At 36.6% G+C, this 22,699-nt stretch overlaps 1 protein-coding gene across 1 annotated transcript in view; it reads left to right on the forward strand.

Moving 5' to 3' along the window:
* LOC146003899 (uncharacterized) overlaps positions 1–22,699 on the forward strand; it is a 500,546-nt gene that overhangs the window by 37,109 nt on the left and 440,738 nt on the right. The window lies entirely within an intron of this gene.

The raw sequence follows: 22,699 nt of genomic DNA on the forward strand, positions 1-22,699 counted from the left end.
GTTAATGTGAAACATTATATACAAGTTACATCTTTCTAAAATAAAATGATTGTAAAGGTAACTTAGAGCATGGCCATATTTCAGTTTTTTTTTTTTTCGGGGGGTGGCAGATTCAAAGTCCTCCCTTCTCCCCTATACTTCTGACATGCCGGATTAATGCAAGTTCAGAAATCAAAGTCAGCAATTCTTTTTCAAAATACTGAAATGCAACAGAGAGACAACGTGTAGAGACCTTTACTGGGACAATGGAGGTAGAATTTTCAAACATTTGCAATTTCTGAAACTAGTGCAAAATAGGTTTTATTCTTGGAATCCCAGCCCACCTGTAACCTGTCCACTTTCAGTGGTGGTGGCCTTCTTTCCAGTGTTGTGTCTGGTACAGACTGAAAATTCGCTTCCGATTGTCCCAGATTTGCTTGTGTTATTTTTGGGAACGATTTTAATTCACCTTGACAAGTGTTTAAACCTGGCTTCTCGATGCATTGTAGGGTAGGTGTCCCAAATATCGCTTACCCTAACTGTTTCTCTGTATCTCAGGCTCCTGGGATGGGAAATCAAGCTGTAAACTAAACAAATATCACTAGGAACTATTCTCCTTTGGTTTGCAGAGGTCAAATCGCTTCTGAACCTATGTCAGTTTAAGTTAAGTAGCAAAATTTCAGAAAATGTCTCAAGAGAATTTTCAAAAGTAGGTTCCTAATATTGTCTATCCCTGTTCCTATTACCGCCCACCAGGCGAAATTAGGAGCACCTGTTAAAAACGAGTTACTAGAGAGCACACATACATTTTGTAAACTAAGTTCAAACTTTTCCACCGAAAAAGGACTTACATTACAAAGAAGGACTGAGAAAAATGCTTCATAATGTATTAGCAAATTGAAAAACGTGTGTACAATTAGTAGGCCTACATTTACATCATAATCTAGTAAAAAAAAAAAAAAAAACTCAGGTATTCAGACAATACGAACATGTTATTTACGCTGCTCGCCACTCACTGCATCACACAATTTGTGATTTCAGTTGAAGCACAAAGAGCACATAAGCCACTGCTGCCCACTGAAATCGTCTGAAAACTTCTTGTTACAAAACACGCAGGTGGCATCCATAAAATCAGGGTCGTCAAGGTCCACTTCGAGATCATCGTCGGTGTCCACTAGTGGAGGTTCATTTGAATCCGCACTGTCAGAAGACCTTGAGACTTTACGCTTCCTTCCTTTAACTTTCTTCTTTTTGTTGGTGGCAGGAGTCCTCTGTTGTGCTGTCCCATTAGTTGAGGCCTGAGTAGAATTTATTTGGCTTTTAGCAGTATAAAAGTCTTCCAGCTTTTTCTTATAAGGAGAGCTGGTCAACACCATGCTCTCTCCACCCTTTCGTTTGCAGTACTGAACAAGTTATTTTTCTAAATCTGGCCTCAGCACAGGTTTGCTTCCAAGTTTCTATCTTACCACTGCATTTTTTCTTCGTTTTCCCCTGTTGCACTGTTTTTAATGTCTCAAATCGTTGATCTGGGTACTCCAAATGCTTTTGATGCTCTCAGCGTTCCCATTTCTTTGTTCCGAACAGCCCAACATGCAGCCTGAAGACTTGACGTGCTCCACGTCTGCCTTTTCTTCTCTTCCCTTGGCATCTTATGTACGAGCCTTACAATAAAAGAAATGAAAACTTTAATGGAATGAAAACAAAATTGAGAAGAAAATAAGATTGAAACAACTGTGAGGTAGATTGGTAAGTAAATGACAAATATTATGTTCGCGTTGGTAGGTGATATTAGGGACACAGCTCAGTCAACACAAACATACGCATGATGGAGGTTACAAAACAGCTTTTTTCGAAAATAATACCTTTGGAATCCTCATTTCGTGTACATTCATGAGATATAAACGGAATTATGATTTGGAAACATTTACCTGGTTATTCCCTGTATTGATTGGAGACGAAAAATATGTTCATCACAGCCTAAAAACTTCAGACGCCATATTGTTCATATTGTTGTTGCTGTAACTGGTAGGAAGCTTGCCACTGGTGCTTCATGTGACAAAACCCCAGACCATCAAGGTAACTACATACACTCATAGATGGCGTGCATAGTAGCTTGCAAACACGAGTAGGCGATACAATGTACAGGGGCGATATTTGGGACACCTATTCTACTTTTGCCTGCTGTATGCATAGTGACTATATAATACAGTTTAGAACAGGACCAATGGATGAATCCCATTGAAAATCAACCAGAAGTAAGTTACTTTTAAAAATTAGTAACTTTACAAAGAATGTTGTGTATGTGAAAACTCATTCATTTTTTCTAAACTTGTGGATGGCCATCTAAAATTAAGTATAATTTAAAGATGAACGTAATCAATGTATGCAATTCAGTGATCTTATACACAGCAATAGTTTTAGAGTAATAAATAAAGAACATATCTTTTACTAAATAATTAATTAATTTGAAGATTTCTAATCTTCCAGATGTTCTTCAAGCTTTACTGTGTAAATTCTAGCCATGTCCACCGACACATGACAGAGTATACAAACAGTGTAACCCCATGTGGGTGTGTTCCTTTATCTGCAATTCCACTACCTTTGAATTGGTGAAAATGCAAGAACTTCAAAATGTCATGAGCCTACACCCAAGTGGGGAGGTGCTTAATTCAGAAGAGTGAATTTAGTTTTTGTGAGGATATTATTCCTTATGTTCTATACCATCTCGGTGCGTCACGGATGGATTTTCCCACAGTAATATACGTTGATCATGATCTCTAGTACAAGAGACAAATGTCAAATTATAAGGATAGCTAAAAGGTAAAGTTATCCCTTACATAATGTTACATGCCACAAAGGCATATGATGGGAAGGGGGGAGGTTGAGATAGAGCCAATACAAGTGCATGATGTTGGCCTTTGTAAAGGTGATGTGAACAGCACCATATTTTACTATCCTCCCCAAGGTTACCCCCAGATACGCATTTCTTGGAGGCTGGTTGAAATTTTTATAGAGTAGTTCAGGCTGTTGATATAAAATTGATATTATTATTATTAAAAATATATACAATAATTTTTATAAATTAAAAAATATACTAATGTTTGCCAAACTATTATTAATATTATTATAACCTTTGGGAGACTTTTATGTGGAACCACATGCAAAAAAGCCTGTACAGACCCAGGACTCCTGTGCATCGTACTCCTGTGTGGAGAGGAGAAGCAGAGTGGAATATGCTTCGTTATGGTCCACGTTGAGAAGATGAAGGGGAAGGTGCATGAAGGATTTTGGCCGAGGGTTCTTTTGTTGTTGCTCTATACTAAATAATGCCACAGGTGCTGGGTTCAAATGCCAACCTACAGCAGGGGTGTTCTTTGTTACTGTTCCTTCATCATATCAACACTCATCTTCATCCTCGTGATTAGCCAAAACTGACAGAAAAGCGATGCTAAATACAAAAAAATTAAATCAAACTTTTACTCAATACATCAGATTAGTAACCATTTTGCTTTATTTTCACGCTTAACACCGTCAATGTTTGGAAATGCATTGTTAACTTTTTACACCCTTCGTTCAAGGAAACGTTTTGGCAATTAAGGGTAAATTTTAGTCATTAAGTTTATATTTTGTGACTTCTGACATAAAAATCTCATTCTGTAATTTTTAAAACTCATAGAGCCATTTATTTATTCTTTGTATTAAGTGATAGAAGACGAAAACTTGGAGTTCTGACTTGGTTCTTGCATTTTGTACTAATTTTTTTGAGTATACTCATCTTTTGTTGTGGAAATTCTTCTAGAATGCTAATTAACTGAACTTTTTTCTCTTGACTATCAGTGTAATAAAGTTATTGCTTTTTTTGTAGTTTAAAATTATTAATACCAATTTTCAAGGGGGGGAGGCTAATGCTGGCTGGGCCTATGGTTTAAAACTGGATCCAAATACCTGTGCAATGTCCTTCAGGGATCTATCCAGTATGCCTAGTTTACACAAGGATAACATTCTCATTACACCATTATTGAGGTCCTGCCTTCATATTAAATAATAAAATTTGACGTTGACCTTCCTCCAGATGGTTCCCTCCACTGTTTGTCAATGAATGCTGAAGGGAATTAAAAGGTCATTCCTATCACCTTGCTTCACAGTGCCCTGAGAAGATGAGAAACGGAACTAGATTTTTAATATATCTCTGATAATTTAATACTCATAACTAAATTAAAAATAAAGAAGATTCACTTTTATAATGACTGTAGCTGTATTTCCTATTTATGCTATTGGGATGTAAGGGCGATCTTTCACGTAGTATGTCCAATTGTCAACCTCACTTCCATGTAGTGCACCCTCGACTGCATTTTGCAGACAAACGAGGCTCTAGCGACTGGCCCTGGCCAGTATAATTCTGTGTGTTGTCCTTACGTGTGCTGAGTGCCTCTTTACTGCCTCAGCTTTTAACCGAAGTCAGAATATTTCAATATTTTAGTTACAACACGACATTACAGTTTAGTTATTATAGTTCTGTTAACCTAAGTCAGAATATTTTACTCTTCCAACGTTACAGTTATGTTATTACAGTAAAACCTGTCCATCCCAGAACATGATGGTTCCGAGCAAAATTTTCCGTCTTAACAGTTTTCTTTCTTATACAGAGTTGCCTTTAAATACAGTATAGAGTGCTGCAGGAAATAATAGAAAGACAGATTTACATTTCGCATTACTTATAATGTAGAGTACTAATGCATGTACGTACATGAATAAAAATGCAATACATTAATCAATTTCATCATATCATCATTCATCCCCATCCTCGCAAATTAGCCAAAAGTGGCACAAAAAGTGAAGTAAAATGGACACTCACAAACATCCATGCCAGGATTCGAACCCGGGACCCCTGGAGTCGTAGCACGATGTGCATAGAGGGAAAGAGAAAGATTGAATGATTGAATAAGAGAGGTGAAGAAAGATTGAGATAAAAGTGAAGAAAAAAGAAAGAAACAGAGATAACAAGAAAAATAGAAAGATGACGAAAGAACAGAGGAGAAATAGACAAAGAAAGGTGGAGAAAGATGGTAAGAGATGAAAGAAAGAAACGGAATCGTAACAGCTATGAGTATTGTAGCTCATTCTTTCATATCGACAATGTTACCGATAAGAGAGTGGCAACAGAGGCGTGTTCCACTTACAGTATTGCATTGTTTTCCTGCGAGCGAAAAAAATAAAGGAAGAAATTTCCATCTTACTGAGAATAAAAACATCTCGTTGATCTTTAAATGGTGTTCAGTTTCCACGTTAAGGAGGTTTCCACCTTAAGCAGGTCATTTTCAGGTATAAAATCGGTCCGTTCTCTGGACTTTTTTTCCCGTATTTACAGGTTTCCTTCTTATAGAGGTTCCGGGATATACAGATTTTACTGTAGTTACATTTTAGTTTAGGTAAGGGGCTGGATCCCGTACAAAGTGATGTGTGCAAAATAGCCTAAGTGCTGATGCACCCAAAATTTTAACTTCAAATTCCTACTTATGCTATTATAATATTACCAGCACTCTGTTCTTGTTGATTATTCTTAATATTTACTTTAGTAATTCTGAACCAATATTTTATTGCTGAATCATATAATCTGTTTCAGCAAAGGAATATATGCTGCACCAAAATGAAATCAAATATTTCATGCTCTAAATTAATTTCTAGTGTAATGCAAGGATCATTATTAACGGCGAAGGATTTGATACCCCTAGAACAGTGGATAGGGTCATTATGTTATAATGAAAGTGTTTAGGTGGTATGTGATACATTTTGATTAAAAATTATAATCATCAACAACTGAACACTCCAGAATATGCAACATTTCATCACGAGGAACTGCTACTTGATGCAACATGGTCAGAGATGTCCTTCTCAGCCCAATAACACTACCTCAATGACTACATGCATGTTAACTGACAAGTGGGAATATGCTCAAGACAGGATGATACAGGAACCACAATTTTCCTTCTGTTCTAGAGGTATAAGATGAAATTTCACAGAAATAAATTATATTTTGTAGATTTCAATATACCATTTTAAAAAGGACAAAGAATTTTGAAAAGTCACAACATTTGGAGGAAAAATAAGAAAAATGGGATAGTTTTGACCCCTCCCGCCATTTTAGTGTTAAGGAATGAGATATTGCTTAAATAAAATACATTGATAGAAAAGCCTTCGTAAATCCCTTTAGTGTTAGTGTCTAATATTTTCACCTTCTAAGCTAGAGGTCATGGGTTCAATTCACAGTATAGAAGCATATTGCAGTGGTTTGGATCCAGGCATTTCAATTACCAAGTGTCCCACATATATTATTAATAATAATTACATTAAAATGCATATAGATAACTTAAAATATTGTAACAGCTTACATCAATTATTTACATAAATTCTAGTTAAGACCAATATAAAATACATAAAAATACATTTATGAAAGAAGTTAATGCAAAAATAAATAGAAAATGAAAGATGTATAAGATGATAAAGGTTGTTATTTCAAGCTGATGAAATTGAAGTATCTGGTAATTAGTATTAGACATTGATTTTCCTACACACTGTCAACAAAAATTATTCAACTAAATCAAATCTTATCTCCATGCAAGTTCGGAGAGAATAAATAAACTTAATACACCAAACGGTATAAAAGTATTTTACTTAATTATTTAAATTTAGTGGTGATACATTTTACATGTATTAAGCAAGAAAAACATATTTTAGTTCTTGTCAACTTTTCGAAGGGTGTAGGTTGTGTCTCTAGACTCCCTCTAAATACGCTCTTGTTTGGGTCATACTTTACACTGTATACCCAATCCTGATTAGCATAGTTGCACATAAAGTGGATGCCCCTCTGATATCTAAAAGTGACTTCCCACTACATCTAAAAATTTTTGAAGGGCAAGTTCAATTACTGAAAAAAAAAATGTTGAATGTAGTTATGAATAGGAAATTGGAGCGTATTGCCCGGTTTTCTTTAAGGAAGAAATTCGAAAATGGTATAACCCTGTAATACACCTTCGATTTGTCTCTGCCTCTCAGATAGATTGAAACATTGATTGATTTGCTTTATTTTACTTCGCTCCTTGTGCCACTTTTGGCTAATTTGCGAAGATGTGTATGAGTGATGATATGATGAACTTGATGAATGGACACTCACAAACATCCATGCCCAGGCCAGAATTTGAACCCGAGACCCCTGGCATCGTAGCTCAATGAGTTACCACTTCGCCACGGGGGCCGGCATAGATTGAAACAAATTGTCATCTAACATAGCAGTGTTCGAAACCAGAACTTGAAATTTTAGCATCATTGGGCTCCTAAAAGCACGCATACACAACCATGCAAATCCGCAACGTATTTACGCAAGTACGTTACGTGAGCTTTACGGCTCATACACGACGATGTATACTTTTATCTGCACACTCTTCTCTTCTAGCCCTGTTCTTCCAAGCACGAGCAGACTCTGGTGGTTGTGCCAAGAACCAAAAGCAGCAGTGGAGTGGGTTCTGTGGATGGAAGATTACTGAATGCGGAACTCTCATCCAGACTCTCGAAGTGGTGACCTATATTTCGCAGAAACGTTATATTCATTTAACCATTATATGTTTATCTAAAATTTAGCTGCTTCCAAATGTATACAATTCGACTTATTCAACAGTAAAATTCCAATTCTGTATGTGGAAATATTCTATAGGTATTGAAAGCACCGCGAAACGTTTGATGTTACATAAAAAAAATTAGAATGTGAGAGGGTGTTTAAGGGATGACTTTTTCTCAATACACCCAAATGTCAACCTTACTTCTACCTAGTACACCCTGGACTGAATTTTGAGATTAACGGGACTCTGGTGTCTGGACTCTCACCTCCAGCCGTGTCAAGAATGTGTGGGGCTTGCAAAGTCTTGATTATGTCAACGCTTGAAAGTTAAGGCCTCTTAAACTTTTGGGTGCGTACGAAAATTACAGTGCGTATCATCTGCAACTCCCCAAATATTGTCGGATTTCTACGTTGCGTGCAAAATTTAATGACTTCGAAGATATTTACGGCTGCGTATGGACCGCTTAATACATCAAAATTAGTAGCCAAACTACATTTCAATTAATTGAGACCAAACATGAAACACACAACATTATTTTTATTTACAAAAAAATAGTGTTTGCAGTTTATTAGAAATATTTGTTTAAAAATGCAGAATATTTCAGAATTTGGGTAGGAAGTTGGAATGTCACAACTGAATCAACCAAGCAAGCCCATTTTGCATGGTAACATTACATTTTTGTTTTCCAATTTATTTCTAGGTTTACAAATGTCCTTGATCCAAGGGCGAACTAAGTTTCTGGAATACCTCTGCTCTTCCCAGCCGTGTTCAAATGCGAGAGGAGAACAGATATTCAGTGGGAGGAAGATCCTCATTCATGACTGCAGACAAATCTAAAAAAAAAATGTGTCAACTGAATTCGTGATTGTGAACAGGAGGTTGGCTTCTGTGGCGCTCATAGCATGTCATCCTACAGTACTCTCTTTATCGAGTTCCCATTACCCTACATGGAGGATTTGCCACTAGGCTATCCTAGACAGGCCCATTCCGAAGATTTTTTTTTTAGGGAGGAGCCAGACCTGAAAATGTTTAGACTTATACTATATATATATATATATATATATAGAGAGAGAGAGATTACAAAATAGTTGAAACGTTTTAATGTCTTAAGTGTTAGATTTTATTTAATTCTTGCTTTCTGTTAATAATTATCAATAAGATTCCATACTTTACCCAGGTCTTTAAAGGGGAGGGAGTAGATCCAAATATGTGGAACAAATGCTGTGCAGTTGATTGAATTAAGTTATTTTAGATTACTTTTCTGCCAAGTTTGTCTAATCGCGATGATGATAATGAGCGATGATATGATGAAGGAACACACTCATAAAGAACACCTATGCCCAGGCTGGGATTCTAACCAGGAACCCCTTGCATTGTAGCATGCTTTGCTAACCACACATACATTAATAAATGCTGCATATTAGCAATTAATATTATAATAAAGAACGATGTAATGATATTCATGTCAGAGGCGATCATCCTGCTGTAATGTCAGAGAATGTATTGAGTGCAGAAAAATCAATCCCATATTGCACTCAGTGAAAAATTCTGTTACGAGTGCCAAATAGATGTTTATACAGGGTGTCCCACTCGTAAGGGGGCCCAGAAAAATGTTATAAAAATTTTAATAAAAGAGGATATGAAACCAAATTTGTACATGACATACCTTTATGGTTGAGAAATGAAGGTACATTACAAGAAGTGCTGGAAGTGACCTCCCCACCTGTATACACAGTTCAACACGGCACTGCATGTTCATGAATGTTGGTGCCAGAGTATTCAGGTTAACTGCCTGTATTTCACGGTGGATGTTCTCACGTAACTAGTCAATGGTGCGTGGTTTGTTCTTGTACACACTACCTTTAAGGTGTGGTCAAGTCTGGTGACCTTGGGGGCCATAATCCTTTCGAAATCACTCGGTCAGGGAAAAATTATTCCACCGCAGCCATGCTCGCATCAGACGTGTGGCATGTTGGCCCATCTTGCTGGTACCAGCCAAGTGTCAGTTCCTCGTCATCCAACTGGTTCACAAATTCATGAAACAATACCTGGTACACATCACTGTTGACAGTAGTGTCAAAAAAAAATTGGCCCGATGATACACCACTGTGATAATGCACAGAACACGCCCACCTTCTGTGAATGAAGGGGTTCCTCAACGATTGCATGCTGGTTGTCACTACTCCATAAATGTGTGTTTTGTGAGTTCATGTATCCTGACAAGTGGAACCATGCTTCATCACTGTACCACGTGTACTGCAAGATCCCTGGCCTTACGAGTTACGTGAGAACATTCACAAACATGCAGCGCCGTGTTGAACTGTGTATACAGGTGGGGGAGGTCACTTCCATCACTTCTTGTAATGTACCTTCATTTCTCAACCATAAAGGTATGTCATGTACAAATTTGGTTTCATATCCTCTTTTATTAAGATTTTTATAACACTTTTTCCAGGGCCCCTTACGAGTGTCGTAGAGTTAAAAGAACACTTTCGTTTCTGTAAGTCGAAGGTACGAGAGATACAATTTGTGAAAGGTGTCCATAGAATACAAATTAAGTGTTAATTCACATAGTATTTGTTCATATGGTGAAAGCATATGACAGAAACTTACAGAGATTGTGAGGAAAATTGTAAATGGAAGAGACTCTAAACTAATACGTGAAACAACAAGTTAAAATGAGAAGAGGAGAAATAATGACAGAAGGAGTATGACAAGGGTGCTGTCACGTTATTTAATGCATATTTTGAGTAGGTAGTAAAGGAGGAGGAGAAGAATTGGAATTTGAGTTTTAAGTCCACTTTATACACAGAAAGCCTAATCCAGACTGGGTGTACAGTTTAATGTGGGATTCTAACCACTGTGCAATGTGGAACATGACGACAATAGCTAATAGATTGTATTTAGCTAAATATAACTTTCGCTCCTGTTATAAAGCATAAGGTACGAGATCGGAAAACCTGGAGATTTCAATGAAGAACCTTGATTGGGCAGAGAAGAATGAGCAAATGAGAATGAAAAATGATGGAGAAAATAAGAAAGAAACGTAATAGAAGTAAATAGTGTGTAGTGCAGTGGCTCATGGTGGGTCAAATTCAGCAGTCAGTTGGTTGTGAATGTCTACATCCTAGGTTCAAATCCTGGGTAAGGCATAGGTGATGATTCATTCATTCATACTTTATTGGTTTTAGCTGTCATACCAGCTCTACACCAAGTGTCCTAAAAATATGTCATACTTGATACTGTTACATCAAATTACAAATTTTGAATATATACAGTTTACATATACATCATATCATGCAAAATCTAAAATTGATTATAAATACAATTGTTATATTGGGTGACTATATCAAGTTACACATTTTGAATATTTACAATTTTCATATATCTATATTAATTTCATGAACAAATCTAAAAATGATAAATACAATTGTTACATCTGGTGACGATATTAAAGAGGCTAAAAAGAAGTTGGGAGAGATATTCCTTTTTTTACTAAATTCTTGAATAAGATCTCCCTTTGAGTGGTATAAAGTGGACATTGAAATATAACATGATTAGCATCTTCCTGGTCTAGATTGCACTTGCACGTAGGTGAATTAACTAAATTAATTTTATATAAATGGTGATTTAAATGTATGTCACCTGATCTCAATCTTAGTATTAAAACTAAAAACTTTCTGGGTATATTAATTGTGTAAAACCATGGAGTTTTATTGTTTAAATTTAGTACATTTTTATATGAATGACCCATATATGCAAATTTTTGTTTGACCCACATCTCCCAATCTTGTTGAATTTTGTTTTTACCTCTTGGTAATATATCTGTATATGATAATAATATATTTGTTCGTGATCCATTATTCTTGCTTCTTTAGCATTTTTATCTGCCACTTCATTATAATGGAACCCTGTATGTGCTGGTATATATGGAAAATGAATTGACCTTCCCTCTGTAGTTAACTTATCATATAATCTTATTATGTAAAGCACCAATGCTGATGCCTTATATAACTTTTTATACGATGATTGTACACTCTATAAAACACTTTTAGCATCTGTTAATATTAGTATCCTTTTTTATGGAATGTTATTAATGTACATCAATGCACAATGTATTCCATATGCTTCTGCCGAGAAAATAGAACACTCTCCAGGTAGTCTAAAATTTTTAATATTTCCATTAGAAGAGTCAATAAAAACACATCCTACTTATTCTTTATTTTTTGATGCATCTGTGTATATGAATCTATAATTCTTCCAATTTTGTAAATATGATTGAATATTTGTATAACTTGTTAATGAAACATTTCTTACTAGTATTTGGTCATACGGAATTTCATAAATTGGATGTTTGCTAGTTTGTTAGTATTGTTGAAAATAAATCTTGAAATTCTATTTTACATTGTAGGAAAGTTGAATATTGTCCCTTTATTTTGTTCTCCTGGTATAAAATCCATTGGTCTTGCATAAGTTTATTTACTGGATGTTCTTGTGTTTCCCAGCACTTGAAAATCCCAGCATTTGTAATCCATTTGCATCTATACTTAAAAAGGTTTTTCTATGGATTCTAAATAAACTCCTACATTGGGAGCTGAATTCATGAGACCCAATGATCTCCTCAAGACTTTCCTTTCTAAACTATCTATCTTGCATAGAATTATTTACGTAGCATTTCCATATATGCTGCATCCATATTCTAACTTAGGCCTAAAAAAGTTTTTGTAAAATAACAGCATTATTCTTGGGTGAGCACCCCAATTAGTATTTGCTAAAATCTTTAGCATGTTGAAAATTTTTTTACCTTTAGCTTGTAAATACCTTATGATCCATCCACCTCAATTTTCTATCAAAATTAATTCCTAAATATTTTTTTTTTTAAATGGAATACCAGCAATTTGTGTCAACTATTTGGAAATTTATGTTCACTTTTGTTATTAAAACATACAGCTGCCAACTTGTTCTGTGATATGATAAAGTTCATTCCCTCCAGCCAACATTTCACTTCATAAAAATTATTTTCTATTTCCTGAATACCTTCATATGGATTACAAAATATACACATATAATATACACAAAATAATACTGAATTATTTTTCTTGTAGAATTATGAAATTGAAATATTCCTCTCATATATATATATATATACAGGGTGTTGCAAAATACCTGTTACAACGCTTGGGAGGTGATTCGACAAGTAAAAACAAGGAAAAAATGCCATGTGAAAAAATGTCGAAATCGGCACCGTTTGCGAGTGACAGGCGTGCGAAAATCGCCTCACACCATGTGTAAAGTACAATAACTCAAGAAGGAAGAAATATATCAATGTCGGATTAAAAGAATACAAAGAAAGTCGTGCCTGACGAATACAATGGTGCATCAATTGAGGCCCAGTGTAAATTGCGCAAGGGGACTCTCAAAGAAAGTGGGGAATCCCCTGATGGAAAATACAAGAAATTTACTACTATTTTCTACATAATGTTGAGATCGGAATGTAGACAGTAAAAAATGACGACGTATGTCCACATGTCCCACTACTGCTGGGACACCGTCCCACACTCGGGAAATAGGAAATTCACTCGAAAATGACGCGATGCCATCAAATTACGCTCAGATTGATTTCAGCTAATTGATACAGAAAGCCCCACTAGAGGCGCTGTGAGTGTAGGTCACCTGTTACGTATCAGTGTTGGTGGATACTACGTACAGAGTGTAGTCGACCGTTGTTTTTCCTGTCTTGTCCTGCGTCTCGCAGCGTGGAGTTTAGTCTGGCGTGTGTGTATGGTTGAATTGCGCCAAGGAATATTGTACGTAGAGTACGTATTCTCGTGTTCTTTCTCGGTTTGCAACAACTGCGTGGATACCTGTGTGACATTACGTGGGTGCTAATCACGGTAGTTGTGATCCGTCACTCGGAGGGACAGTGCCCCTGTTGCTGGGCAGTTCTCGAACAGGACAATGGTGGAGTACTCTACCCACGAGCTTGCTGATATGCATCTCGTTTATGGAGAGGCAAACCGAAACAGCCGTGAAGCACGGCGTTCGTATCACGAACGTTTTTCCAATAGGCGGTTACCAGCACATGCACTCTTTCAAAGACTTGATGCTCGACTGTGTGAAACTGTACCCCGTAGGTGGGATTGTGGAAGACCCCGCACTGTGCGCACTGTGCAATTTGAAGAGGACGTGTTGGACGCGATACGAGACCATCCTGACACCAGCACACGTGTCATTGCTCGTACTCAACAAACCCACCATAGCAATCTGTTCCGTGTTCTTCAGGAGGAGGGATCGCACCCATACAAATTGCATAAGGTGCACCACATACTGCCCATGGACTTTCCCCTACGCATGGATTTCTGCCAATGGTACGTGCAACAAACTCTTGCCATTCCAGATTTCCCAACAAGAGTTTTGTGGACCGATGAGGCAATATTCACCAGGGACGGCATGTTCAATAGCCACAACAGCCACGTCTGGGATATGGACAATCCGCATGCAATCATTGTGCGCCATCATCAACATAGGTTCGCAGTGAATGTGTGGTGTGGCATAGTAGGTGACCACTTGATAGGCCCGTACATTTTGCCCTCTACATTGTGTGGTGGGAATTATCTGGTGTTTCTACATGACGTATTACCTGAACTTTTGGAAAACGTGCCACTGGCAGGTAGACAACGTATCTGGTTTCAAGATGACGGCGCCCCCGCACATTTCGACCGGGGAGCCAGGGACTTACTCAACGATATTTTCGGCGATCGTTGGATTGGCAGGGGTGGACCTTTACAGTGGCCACCTCGTTCCCCCGACCTCACACCACTGAATTTCTTAGTGTGGGGAGAAATGAAAAGGCTCGTGTATGAAACCCCCTTGGAAAGTGCTGAGGATCTCGTTGCTTGTGTTAGTGCCGCTGCTGGGACAATTGTTGACATGAAAGAGGAATTTGCGCGTACCAGACAATCAGTGCTTCGCCGATGTCATCTTTGCCTTGAAGTCAATGGCGGACATTTTGAACAAAGTCTCTGAGTATACCGGTGTTTGTGAGCCCCTATCAGCACCGCATAGTGTCCTTTAGTGAAAAGTGCGAGTGAAGATGTGGGATATCGCTGTACGTCATACCGTCGATATGCATGTGCGGAGGTTGTGCGCTTCTCAGTGTAATCCCTTCCAGATGTGCTGTGCCTGGAAATGTTACATGCCATTGTGTGCGTTTTCTCGCCATTCTCCGTCTTCATTCCTTCGAGGATTACCCACTTTCTTTGGGGAGCTCTCTTGTAGTATACATATGTACAGCCTGACGACATGTGGCCATTGTTTAACTTTTGTTTTTCGTCCTCCCGTATTTTTTTCTATTTGGGATGGTGTCCCAGCAGTAGTGAGACATGCGACAAATTGGTTTCTTTTCTTCTTCGTACCGCAATGTGGACCGTGTACAACAGGAGATTTGCAGTTATTTTCCTATTTCCCGGGTGTGGGACGGTGTCCCAGCAGTAGTGGGAAATGTGGACATACGTCGCCATTTTTTACTGGCTACATTCCGATCTCAACATTATGTTGAAGATAGTAGTAAATTTCTTGTATTTTCCATCAGCGGATTCTCCACTTTCTTTGAGAGTCCCCTTGCGCAATTTACACTGGGCCTCAATTGATGCACCATTGTATTCGCCAGGTACGATTTTGTTTGTATTATTTTATTCCGACATTGATATCTTTCTTCCTTCTTGAGTTATTGTGCCATAAACATGGTGTGAGGCAATTTTCGCACGCCTGTCACTCGAAAACGGTGCCGATTTCGACATTTTTTCACATGGCATTTTTTCCTTGTTTTTACTTGTCGAATCACCTCCCAAGCGTTGTAACAGGTATTTTGCAACACCCTGTATATATATATATATATATATATATATTAAATAATAATAATAATAATTTTGCTTTATTAAATGTAAGTTTTGCTTTAGCTATTACTTGTTTTAAAATTATCCAATTATTTGGCAAAGATTGTTCAGCAAATATTTCAGACAATCTTATTATTTCTTCTTTTGCATCTTAACACTCATCATTCCACCAGCTTATAGTAGGAAAGTTGTTTTTATTATTAATTTTCTTCCGTTTAGCTTCAATATCCATTATTAATTGTAAATAACGTTGACAGGTTATATTTTGTTCCTGTTTAATATCTTCCATTGAGATATAAGAGTCCAAAATTACAGAATATAATTCCCAATCGATGTTTTTAACCTGCCACCTTCTAATTATTAATGAATATATTTTAGGTACTGAGTGTGCATCATTTAACAGTAATGAAAATTGACAAATGATCACTATCCCAATTCACAAAATCTACTTTCCAAAACAATTTATTTATTATATTATTTGACACAATAGTTAAATCTATGGCTGTTGGTGATATACCATTCCATGGATAATGAGTAGCTGACCCATCGTTCATGGAATGTAATGATCGATCATCAATCCAATCCAAAATACTACATCCTAATGCATCTCTATTTACAACCCATGCTTCATGATGAGCATTCATATCACCTGTGATAATGACATTGTCTTGGACATAATATAATAATTCATTAAAGTGTGTTACTTCAATATGTTGACATTTATAACTAGATGGAATATAAATTGATACTATTGTACACTCTAATGTGTTCATCTTAATTTTCACTGCTATTAATTTCTGCTATAATGTAATATGGCGCCAGTTGAGTCGGTCGGATCCTGTGTAGCTCCTTCAAAGAATCGTGTGATCACCGATATTAAGTGTGTGAAATGTAGAAGAACTGTTCGAAATGGTATCTTATGCGATTCGTGTGATTTGTGGAATCATTTTAGATGCATAGGAATAAGTGACAACGAGTTGCCAAGTGAGGGAACTGAATGGATGTGTCCGACGTGTGTAGGTCTACAGTCCAATATGGCCGTTACACGTGTGGCGAGTGCACAGAGTGGTGGTGGTAAGGGGGAAGAAGGCACTCTTCTGGAGATAATATCTGTGTTAAGGCAAGATATTGAAACATTGCAGGGTGAGAATGCACAATTAAAGAAAGACCTGGAGGCGTGTGACCTGCAGTTCGGCAAGGGATTCTCTTGTGGTGAAGTGGTGTCGACGGCTGAACTTGATGAAAATGTGTGGCAAATTGTTTCACATGGGAAGAGAATACACTCTATGAGCCAGAAGAGGAATAATGTAATGGATGATGGTGTTGTTAGTGAGAATAGATATGCAGTCTTGGGCAGAGAGGAGGATACATGTGGAGATCAGGTTGGTGAACTAGGGCTCACTGGGAAAGTTGAAATAGGTGAAGTGCAACCTAAGCTACAAAGAAATAACAATAAAAGAATGGGTAGGATCGAGATATACTCTGATAGTCATGGGCGTGGTTTATCTTCAATGCTAAGAACTTCAAAATGTGCTGAAAACCTAAAAATTGAAAGTGTTGTGAAACCAGGTGCAACTTTTGAACAGGTAGTAGGGAACAAAGAATATTTAGAATTATCATCTGATGACTTTGCTGTATTAATTGGCGGTGCAAATGACGTAAGCAAAGATCAAACATGTGATGCTGTAACTACACTGTGAAAGACCTTAGGGATGCTGACCCACACAAATGTGATTGTAGTAAATGTTCCACACCGCCATGATCTCAGAAGCTGGTCTATTGTCAATAAAGAAGTAGAGAAAGCAAATAGCATGTACAGTAATGTATGTAAAAAATTTTGAAAATGTAACGGTTATTGATAGTTCCATACTTGCTAGAGAAATGCATACCAGACATGGCCAACATTTGAATGCAAATCAAAAATTGGAATTGTGTAAAATTATACACAGGGTTATTCAGGATAGGCTAATTGTTAGACAACATATGAATATTGCTGTAACTGATCGTATGGAGCAGGGAAACCTGTAATAGTGGCCAAGTGTAATACTAGTGAAACTTGGCCTATAACTATATCTACAAACCAATCTAACTTAAGTGTGCCTAACAATATCATTAGTAAACCTGAATGTGCCACTTCTTTATACTCTGAACGATCAGGTGTTAATTTTAGTTTTGAGAATTCTCATGGGGAAGTTAGAGCATGTTGTTCTAACTCCCACACTCCATTGGATTTAAAGATAGGGTATCTCAATATACAGGGATTCGGCAAAAAACATGAAATTATTAATGATTTTGCTAATGAAAATAGTTTTGATGCAGTTTGTTTAAGTGAACATTGGTGCCATAAAAGTGAAATTTCCTTCAAAATACTAGATGACTTCTATCTGGTTAACAGTTATAGTAGGGAACAAATTCAACATGGTGGAGTGTCTATATATGTAAAAAATGCATTTGTACATGTTAGTCATAAGTTAGATCTTGAATTCCTCTGTAGTGAATTAAACTTTGAAGCCACAGGTTTATTTATTAGATACCTCAAAATTGTAATAGTTGTGCTTTATAGATCACCAAATGGGGATCCTACTGTTTTTCTTGAAAAACTTGAGGAAATGTTAGATTTTTTCAGTAAGTCTCAATGGAAACACTTTAGTATCGTAATTGGTGGTGATCTAAACTCTCATTCATTTTGATGTAACAGAAGATAAACAAAGTGTGACTGGATTTAAAAATCTGCTTAGGCAGTTTGACTTTAACTATATGAATAATAAACCCACTAGGGGTTCGGCATGCCTGGACAATATATTCACAAACATAAAAACATCTCATATAACATGTGATGTAACTGTATTTGCATACTCAGATCATGATTCTCCTTGGCTAAAAATACATAACTTAAAACCCTGTGATTGTAACTGTAAGGAATCTAAAATAGTGATCTCAAGACCAATAACGGATGATAAAATATTAAACTTCAGGAATTTGCTCTGTAATATAAACTGGCTAGATCTGTTAAGTAAACCTCAGTCCTTGGATACAGAACACACATTGGCTGATGTAACATTTGAAAAGTTTCTAACGGTATTTTTAGATATTTATGATAGGAGTATTCCTCAGAAAAAGTGTAAAGTTAGTCTCAAAGTTAATAAGAAGAAAATACCAAAAAAGAATGCTGATTGGTACACTCCTAAGTTAGCCGGTATGAAATGTAGGGTTTTATTATACTTAGATTTATTCAAGAGGGATAAGAAAGATCTGGCTAAATCAATCTACCTGAGGGCAAGAAAGGAATACAAATGGGCTATAAATGAATCAAAGAAATTGTATAATCTAACTAATATTGAGGCATCCAGGAATAAATGCAAGACTGCCTAGAAATTAATTAATTCGATTGCCAAATACAGCAAAAGAGATGTTATAGAAATCTCCCCTAATGACTTTAATAAGTTTTGTATTAATTCTGTTGAGGAAATTCGTAACAACATTGTACGACCCTCTGAAACAGTTTCTGACTTACTTGAACAGTATAGCGTAAGACATTCTGAAATAAAATTTGTTTTTTCTGAAATAAGTCCAGAAATAATTATAGATGTTGTGAAAAAGCTGAAACCATCAGATAGTGTAGATATCTATGATTTATCCAGTAATCTTGTGAAAAAAATCATAGATTCTATAATTCTTCCACTGACTTTTTGTATAAATATATGTCTTAGGGAAGGAACATTTCCAAATGTATTGAAATTATCAAGGGTTGTACCAATTTATAAAAAAGGTGAGAAAAATTGTTTAGCCAGCTACCGTCCCATCTCACTGACTCCAGTGTTTTCAAAAGTTTTAAAATCAATTATGCATTCTCAATTATGCAATTACTTGGACCATAATAACTTAATTTGCAAATCACAGTTTGGTTTCAGGAAGGGTAAGTCAACAATTGATGCCATGGACTCTCTAGTCAAAAATGTACTTAAGGCTTTTGAAACTAAGGACTTTGCTCAGGCCTCTTTCTGTGACCTGAGCAGGGCTTTTGATTGTGTAGAACACACTTCACTTTTAAAAAAGATTAAATACTATGGCAATGGTGGTACAGATCTTAAACTATTTCATTCATACCTTCAGAACCGTAAACAAATTGTCTGCATAGGAATGGAGAGGTCAAATGTAGCCGAGGTCAAATACGGTGTACCTCAAGGTTCGGTTCTTGGGCCTTTATTGTTTGCTCTCATGATGAATGATTTACCATTTTGCGTCACTGCTCACACAATACTATATGCAGATGATACTACCTTCTTTAATGCCAGCTCTGACTTTAACACTCTTAAAGGCATAACTGATAATACCCTGTATCAATCTTCTTTATGGTTCAGAGCTAATGGTTTTTTGCTGAATGAAAGTAAAACTCAGCATATGTTTTTCAGTCTCAGAGGCATCCCGATCGATAATAGCTCAGACAATGTGAAATTTCTAGGTATTGTCATTGATAATAAATTATCATGGGAACCACATATTAAATACGTAACTGCCAAGCTCTCCAGGGTTATATATTTGTTAAGGAATCTAAACAGTCATGTACCTGAAGATTACGTAAGATCAGCTTACTTCGCTTGCTTTCAAAGCATTATTTCATATGGAATTTTACTTTGGGGGAACTGCAGTTATGTACAAGAAATTTTAATACTGCAGAAAAGAGCCGTGAGAATAATTACCAACTCACACAAATTAGTTCATTGTAAGCCACTGTTCATTAAGTTAAAATTTATGACTGTGATAAATCTATATATTTACACTGTGCTGTTGTATGTAAAGAAAAATTTGCCACAGCTACAAAGTAGACAAGATGTGCATTCCTATACTACAAGAAACAGCAGGCGTATAAATATACCCTATCATAGACTCTCAAAATCCCTGAATAGTTATGAAGCTCTAGGATTAAGACTAGTTAATAAGCTACCTCTTGATGTGACAAATATGTCTATGAATGTATTTAAACATAAACTGTATGCCTGGTTAGTTGCTACACCATTGTACTCAACTCAAGAATTTCTTGAAATTAAAAATATTGTATTTTAGTGCAACTTAAACATAAAATGGGTTATAATTTTATATTATTTTATATTATATTTCACATGTATTTTGTTCTTGACGTTGTCTATTGCTGTGCAAGCTTAATGACAATAAATTATTATTATTATTATTATTATTATTATTACATTAAATAATTTTATCAACCCTAATGATTCTGATAATGTTAGAGTAGGTGTCCCAAATATCGCCCCTGTACATAATATCACCTACACGTGTTTGCAAGCTTCTATGCGTGCCATCTATAAGTGTATGTAGTTACCTTTATGGTCTGAGGTTTTGTCACATGTAGCGCCAGCAGCAAGCTTCCTATCAGTTACAGCAACAACAATATGGCGTCTGAAGTGTTTGAGGCTCTGCTGAACATTTTTTTCATCTCCAATCAATCCAGGGAATGAACAGGTAAATGTTTCCAAATTATAATTCCGTTTATATCACATGAAAGTACATGAAATGAGGATTCCAAAGGTATTATTATTTTCGAAAGAAGCTGTTTTGTAACCTTCATCATGCGTATGTTTGTGTTGACTGAGCTGTGTTCCTAACATTGCCTGCCAGGCGATATTAGGAGCACCTATTGTCATTTAGTTACCAATCTACCTCACAGTTGTTTCAATCTTATTTTCTTTTCAATTTTATTTTCATTCCATTAAACTCTTTGTTTCTTTTGTTGTAGGGCTCGTACATAAGATGCCAAGGGAAGAGAAGAAAAGGCAGATGTGAAGCAGGTCAAGTCTTCAGGCTGCATGTTGGGCTGTTCGGAACAAAGAAATGGGAACGTTGAGAGCATCAAAAGCATTTGGAGTACCGAGATCAACGATTCGAAACTACATTAAAAACAGTGCAACAGGGGAAAACGAAGAAGAAAATGCAGTGGTAAGAAAGAAACTTGGAAGGAAACCTGTGCTGAGGCCAGATTTAGAAAAATAACTTGTTCAGTACTGCAAACGAAAGGGTGGAGAGAGCATGGTGTTGACCAGCTCTCCTTATAAGAAAAAGCTGGAAGACTTTTATACTGCTAAAAGCCAAATAAATTCTACTCAGGCCTCAACTAATGGGACAGCACAACAGAGGACTCCTGCCACCAACAAAAAGAAGAAAGTTAAAGGAAGGAAGCGTAAAGTCTCAAGGTCTTCTGTCAGTGAGGATTCAAATGAACCTCCACTAGTGGACACCGACGATGATCTCGATGTGGACCTTGACGACCCTGATTTTATGTATGCCACCTGCGTGTTTTGTAACAAGAAGTTTTCAGACGATTTCAGTGGGCAGCAGTGGCTTATGTGCTCTTTGTGCTTCAACTGAAATCACAAATTGTGTGATGCAGTGAGTGGCGAGCAGCGTAAATAACATGTTCGTATTGTCTGAATACCTGAGTTTTTTTTTTTTTTACTAGATTATGATGTAAATGTAGGCCTACTAATTGTACACACTTTTTTCAATTTGCTAATACATTATGAAGCATTTTTCTCAGTCCTTCTTTGTAATGTAAGTCCTTTTTCGGTGGAAAAGTTTGAACTTAGTTTACGAAAGGTATGTGTGCTCTCTAGTAACTCGTTTTTAACAGGTGCTCCTAATTTCGGCCGGTGGGCGGTAATAGGAACAGGGGTAGGCAATATTAGGAACCCACTTTTGAAAATTCTCTTGAGACATTTTCTGAAATTTTGCTACTTAACTTAAACTGACATAGGTTCAGAAGCGATTTGATCTCTGGAAACCAAAGGAGAATAGTTCCTAGTGATATTTGTTTATTTTACAGGTTGATTTCCCATCCCAGGAGCCTGGGACACAGAGAAATAGTTAGGGTAGGCGATATTTGGGACACCTACCATACTATCTTAAAAATTTTATACTTTCATGTATATATAAACCTACACCTCTTGTATCTTTAGTATGTAAATTAGATATTAACTCCTAATGAGGTATTTGATAATATTGATGCTGTCTACCACGAAATTTGGACAAACTCAATATACCTGGATGATGCTCATCTATAATTTGTAATACTTCTAATCTTCTAGCTGTAAAAGAATTTATATTCCATTGCACTATAAAAGACATACCTATTTATTCTCTTTTACAAGTTTAGCTTTCTGATAATATTGCAATTATCTTTCCTATAATTTGTTGCATTGA

The sequence above is a fragment of the Lepisma saccharinum genome, chromosome 21, assembly GCF_977018435.1.
Source record: "Lepisma saccharinum chromosome 21, izLepSacc3.1, whole genome shotgun sequence".
NCBI lineage: Eukaryota > Metazoa > Arthropoda > Insecta > Zygentoma > Lepismatidae > Lepisma > Lepisma saccharinum.